At 40.4% G+C, this 6,332-nt stretch overlaps 1 long non-coding RNA gene across 1 annotated transcript; it reads left to right on the top strand.

The window, feature by feature from the left end:
- Nucleotides 1-3,162: 3,162 nt before the first annotated feature.
- LOC135407378 (uncharacterized) lies at nucleotides 3,163-4,432 on the top strand. The gene is made up of 3 exons (XR_010426849.1): nucleotides 3,163-3,244; nucleotides 3,419-3,529; nucleotides 4,275-4,432. It is a non-coding gene; the product is annotated as an uncharacterized LOC135407378 (long non-coding RNA).
- The last annotated feature ends 1,900 nt before the right edge of the window (nucleotides 4,433-6,332 follow it).

Genomic DNA, 6,332 nt, shown 5'->3' with positions numbered 1-6,332 from the left:
GTGTTTAGTGTGCTGTAACATGAAAAGCAGTGCTTCCACAACTTTGAGATTTCTGTGTCCACTACGTGTAAGGAACTGAAGGGACAATGTGTGATATGAGTTAGATTTTCCCTAGGAAAGGTGGGATAAAGGTCAGATGCAGCCATAAGGCTTTGATCTACAAGATGAAAAGCATTTCAAAGCAGGGAGAAGTTCAGCAGGTGATTTCTGGATATAGTTAAGATATTTACTTAAATATAATAGCTCATCTTTATTTTTGAGCAGTTCATGAAACAACTGTACAATACTATAAAGAGTTCAGATGACAAATAGTGTTAGATGACAAATAATCTTGTGTAGAGGAAGTCGCCAAAATATTAACAAATATAAAAATTACAGATATCAGAACAGTTCAGGAATCTGCACAATGGATTTTGACAATCCAGTCTTGATTGCTCAGCCACAGAAATACTGCTGGATATTTTTTTTTTCCCACTAATAGACAGATCCTATTTGAATTACTTACTTGTTTATATCTCATCTAATGAATTGACATGTTATTCAGATTCAATATGTAGGAATTAATTCTATTCTTCTCTTGGTGCATTCATTAAAGCTGATTTATCCTGTGTGTTGCTCTTGAGTAGTGTCTTTGGTTATCCCTTTGGCTATCTGTTTTCCCGTGGCATTGCTTCCCCAAGGCTTGCTATGACTTGTACTCAGGCACTGCCAGCCTGACACCCACACAATGGGGAAGGAATGAATGGCAGCAAGCCAACAGTACTGGTTGAACCTCACTCTGCAGATAAGCAACTGCACAGAGTTTCTGCACTGATGCCCAGATATTGGCGTTTGGAAGAAATGATTGTCAAAAAGCAAATAATAGGTGTTCAAGTTAGTGAAGCTGATAAACTCATCACACTTATTCACAAAGCATTAGTGATTTCCTGTACTGTCCTATGCTAGAAATTGGGGCAGCCACATATCAATAAGGATTTTTATAGTCAGACCTGAACCTCTAGTTATCATTCATACCCAAATTCTCAGAGTAGAAATATCAAAGCAGTAAAGTACCACCTAATCTCTGGAGCTCTGTTCTAATTAGTCAAATGCTTACTTCACCTGTAATTTACCGTCTTTCAGCTAAACCACATAAAATAGAGAAAGCTTAGTTACAACCTAAATATGTCTTTTCTTGTGAACCACAGAAAGATCAAAACATTCAGTTGCAACATTTTTATCATTTATGTTTTCCATAACATAAGGAGAAATAATGTGAAACTCATCAAATATATCAAATAACTCAAACTCATCAAGCTTTCTGGGGAGTAACTTCTATCAAAAAAGAGTAGCTGACAAATTTTCCTCAAATTGGCTGCAGTAAAGTTTATTCCTATAAAAATAAATCAAGTGAAACTGATCAAATCAGGCCGTTTGCTATATTACTGAGTGATGCAAATGTTTTCTGTTCTTACCTAGAGTAATTCTGCAAATTTCACTATGAATGAAACTAAATTGTGCATCAGTGGAGGGAGTAGAAAAGCTAAAGCTCAGTGTTTAAATTCAGTAATATACAGTGCATCTAGAAATCAGCCCACCTTGCAAAAGAAACCCATCAGCAGACTAAAGGAAGCAAAACTGCACAAGGAAGAACATCTTCATTCGGTGACCACTTCAGAAGTGCCCAGCATGAGCATCACAGCAAGGCTGAATCAGAACTCAACAGCTGGAGAGGGAGTCTTTCCAGCTGGAAGGCCTCTTCACCCTTACTTAATTTCTTGCAAGTCGTCACTGTGCTCAGGACACTCTGTGTAACGGGCAACCTCCACATTTTAATGGATATTACTGCTGTTTGGATGAAACTCTGCACACTGGTGCAAACTATGCAAAGTCAGTAAGACAAGTATTTTGCTGAAAATATGAAGGCGCATTCATAGGAGATGATTCCTCACTGGAGTTTCCTTACAGAAGCAGAATAAAGGAATGGCACAGAAAGCTAGAGCATGCTTACACAATTAGTCATCAGGTGCAATTTTGAGCGAGAGGGTGGATGGCAGGACAGGAAGCATAACCACCAGCTTTCTGCAGAGTATGCCTTTGATGGTGTAGAAAGTAGTGAAATAACTGATCAGAAAACAAGGGAGGAATGCCAAAGTTAGCAAAGATACAGCAAGCAGAACTATTACTCTAATGATTCATTTTTTATAAATTTAGAAAAAAAACTGTTTCAAAAGAAAAGAACACAAGGATTTCCACTGTATGAGCTTTAGGACATGTTTTGACACAGCCATGATAGAAGATCTATTAAGCTCAGTGCAATGGATAAAGACAACAACAGATCTTTAAAACTCAAACAGCAAGTGTCACAACTGAGAAGAATGTGAGAGATGGAAGAGCTTTCACTGCTGCACTACCATGCTTGGCAATATTACAATCAGACAAACAAAGAGATTGAACAAGAATAGAGCGGAAGTGCAAAAACAGTGAGAGAAAGGTGCTGGAGCTTCTGAGGGAAGAAACACCATAGGAACACTAAGTGGAGAACTCTAGCAGAGAGGAGTGCCACATCACAAAAACAACAACAACAAAACCCCCAACAAACAATAATTAGAAGAAATCAAGAGAGTCAGAGAAGGATAAATCTACACTATGTACAGGTCAGAGAAGCTGGTAAGTAGCTGAGAGAAAATAACAAAAGGTTGAGCATTGCAATTCTAACCACGTGGTGCAATTAAGAAAGGCCAAATAATTAAAAGAAAAACCATCCAGGAGTATGGGTTGTGGTTTAACTCCAGCTGGCAACTAAGCTCCACAGAGCTGGTCGCTCACTCCCTCACCAACAGGATCAGGGAGAGAATTGGAAGGGTAAAAGCAAGAAAACTCGAGGGTTGAAATAAATACAGTTTCATAGGGAAAGCAAAAGCTGCACATGCAAGCAAAGCAAAACAAGAAATTAATTCACTGCTTCCCATGGGCAGGCAGGTGTTCAGCCTCTGCAGAGGCTGAGAGCAGAGAGCTCTCTGCAGAGAGCATGGCCCTGTCACATGTAATGGTGGCTTGGGAAGGCAAACACCATCACTCCAAATGTTCCCCCCTTTACCTTCTTCCCCTCACTTTATGTACTGAGCATGATGTCATAAGTCTGGAATATCCCTTTGGCAGTTGGGATCAGCCATCCCAGCTGTATATCCTCCCAAATCCTTGTGCACTGTGAGCCTGGTTGCTGGTGTGGTTGGGTGAGGAGCAGAAACAACTTTGGCTCTGTGTAAGCACTGCTCAGCAGTAATGAAAACATCTCTGTAATATCAACACTGTGTTCAGCACTAATACAAACCACAGCCCCATACTAGCTACTGTGAAGAAATTTAACTTTATCCCAGACAAAACCAGCAGAGCGTGGAAATACCTACCTTTGCTCAGACACCTCCTCTCTTTCCAGTAGGAACCTGTTCAGGACACAGACATGCCAATGCTTTAAGTGTCAAGAGTACATCATGACTCACCAGATCTGCATGTTTCATGTGAACTCACTGGTTGTCCCTTGGTTTAGGTGAGCTGGTGTTCCTGCTCAAACCAGGATACTCAGCAAAACCTTAGGGTTTTGCTCATTTATTATTTACCTCTGATGTTCTCTCTGGCTGCAGTACTAGTACTAGATGGGGCTCAAGAAGTCTTACATGACAGCAGAAAAAGGCTTCACTGATAAAAAGAAAAACTACCTCTCAGATAAGCTCTGCTATGGTGATGCACTACAGTAATTGTATTAAAAAACTGCACAGCCTAAACACCATGTGTGGCAGATAACTTCTTACCAAAAAAAAAAAAAAACAAACCAAAACAAATAAACCAAAAGAAAACCACCACACCTTTCTAAAGTACCCAGAAGGCAACCTGCCAAGCAACTAGAAATCATCCCCAGTTACATGAGCATGTAATGGAAGTGCCCAAGGCATTTGACTCTTGGGCTACCCAAGGACTTGGAGCCCTGTTTGCCATGAGAAAATATCTACAGAGACATCAACCATGAACTGTTCTTTGCATGTAACTAGGGTTCACATCTGTGTGGTACAAAGCAGGTGCGATAACAGTCAGAACCATTTGTTTGCCTTCAGGAAGTTCCTGGCCTGGACCTTTCTTGCTCTGTGGATAAAGTGAGACTGTGCCCTTGTCAAAGAAGCCCTAAAGGAAATCTCCAAGAGGCATCTGTTCTGATTTTACCTCATCACTACAGAATGCTGCTACCATGTAAATGCCCAGTTAATCTAATTTTAGGATACTACCTTGTTATCTTACAGATGCCTGTAAGCCACAGAATATTGATACACCATCCAGATGGAAGAGGAAGATGGAAGAAGACAGATATTTTTTTTCTTTCTCCAAAGTCCAACTTTTCAATGGGATTGCTGTGGTTATTTTTCATCTCCCTCCATAAAGGACAGACTAACTGAAATAATTACAGACCTTCTCAGAGCATTCTTATCTCCTAGAACACAGAAAATACAACAGAGCACTCACTGATTTATCTGTACAAAGAGAAGCAACTAAGAACACATTCAGGCAAATCCCTTCCTGTTTCCCCCTCTATAGTTATTTGGAGGAAGTTATTCATACACTGTATTTTTCTGAGGTTTGTGTTATCATTGCTAAATATATGGTGACCCAGTATTTACCTCAGTAAGTAGGTCTGAGAGCTTTACGACTGTTACAACTTCCCTGTAGGAATATTATAGATCAAAGAAGATTGTTCCAGCTCTAGTGAATTTTTGTAGTATCATAGCCATTGCATTCCTCCCTTGTGCTTGCAACCACTACTTTGGTTAACAAGATATACTCTGACATAAAACAGCCTGAAGAGTAACATGGTGCTTTTGCAAAAGCAGGGTCTTGATGCACCGTTTTGTGTAAAATATCTTCCCAACAATCAACAGCTTTAGTAAGAAAGCATAGAATTATCAGTTCTACTTATACCCTTCTGAAAAGAAAGTTTGTACATGCCTATGTAACAGTCCTCAAAATTGGTTGATGACTCTTTGCACACCTCATGTGACAGCTATATGTCCAAATACCCAGTGTGTGGGAGACATAGTCTCTGTGCAGCCCCCCAAATTTATCTAGCACAACAGTTTGTGCTAGATATTTTCTACATGAATATGTAGAATTGCATATTATTAGTACTGAATATGTATTTCTGAAGACTGTGAAGTAATTATAGTGAATTCAGTGCAAGTTTGGCTGGGTGTAATTCCTCAGCCTGACTTATGCAGAGATTCTGAAGGGTGATCAAACAGGCATCCGGCTCTGAGCTCTGGTGGTCATGTGTACTGGGCAGTAGGCATGGGTGGTGTTTCCAAACTGGAGTGTATAAATGTGTTAGCTAGCAAGCTGTTAGTGGTGATCAGCAGATTTAGGAGCCTGATCTATGTCACCTAAGGAAAGTTCATAGCTTTTGTCTGGTCCACAAATAAAAAAATCACTGTTTTTAAGCTGGTGTGTAGAGATGGAGAGTTAGCACTTTTAGTACATGTGGAGCCATAATCTTTAAAAAATATATATCTTAGTTGATCCAAGTAGGTTTTCAGTTTTCCTTGCAGCCTTTCAGCTCTTAAAGGGGGTTACGAAAAGAGTGAGAGAGACTTTTCACATGGGTATATGTGAACATAGGACATATATGACAGATCTCACATAGGACAAGGGTGAACAGTTTTAAGTTAAAAGAGGACAGATTTAGATTGGATATTAGGAAGAAATTCTTTACTCAGAGAGTGGTGAGACACTGGCACAGGCTGCCTAGAGAAACTGTGGATGCCCCATCCCTGGCAGTGTTCAAGGCCAGGCTGGATGGGGCTTTGAGCAACCCGGGCTAATGAAAGGCATCCCTGCCCATGGCAGGGAGTTTGGAGCTACATGATCCTCAAACTCCCTTCCAACCCAAACCATTCTATTACTCTAGGATTCTGTGATTCCCTAGACATGTTCCCAATGATGGCCAAAACAGGTGTGTTTTTCCAACCATGCTAGCTCTGTGAAAATATGGCAGAAACAGTCCTAATACTTACTGAAAGCTTGTTAGGAAGCGGGGATGCTTGACTCCAGGTTAGCTGGCCATAAAGGTTCTAGGTTCCCTGTATATGCTTTACCTTGGCTAGCTAAGCTTATCTGAAATCGGAGTGCATATATGCATCCTGGAGTCTTTAGAAAAGCACAGAAACTTATACCACCAGCTCTCTATCCCAGCAGAGACAGGGCCTCTTCCCTAAAGGACAAAGTAATCACAGAAATGTGGTTACATGGTGATTAAACTGTAGTGTGCAATTAATATGGCAGTTTTAGAACTCACCTGGACAAGGGTTCAG

The sequence above is a fragment of the Pseudopipra pipra genome, chromosome Z, assembly GCF_036250125.1.
Source record: "Pseudopipra pipra isolate bDixPip1 chromosome Z, bDixPip1.hap1, whole genome shotgun sequence".
Taxonomy (NCBI): Eukaryota; Metazoa; Chordata; class Aves; order Passeriformes; family Pipridae; genus Pseudopipra; species Pseudopipra pipra.
Note: the sequence above shows the minus strand (reverse complement) of the source record. Positions and strands in the feature narration are given on the sequence as shown.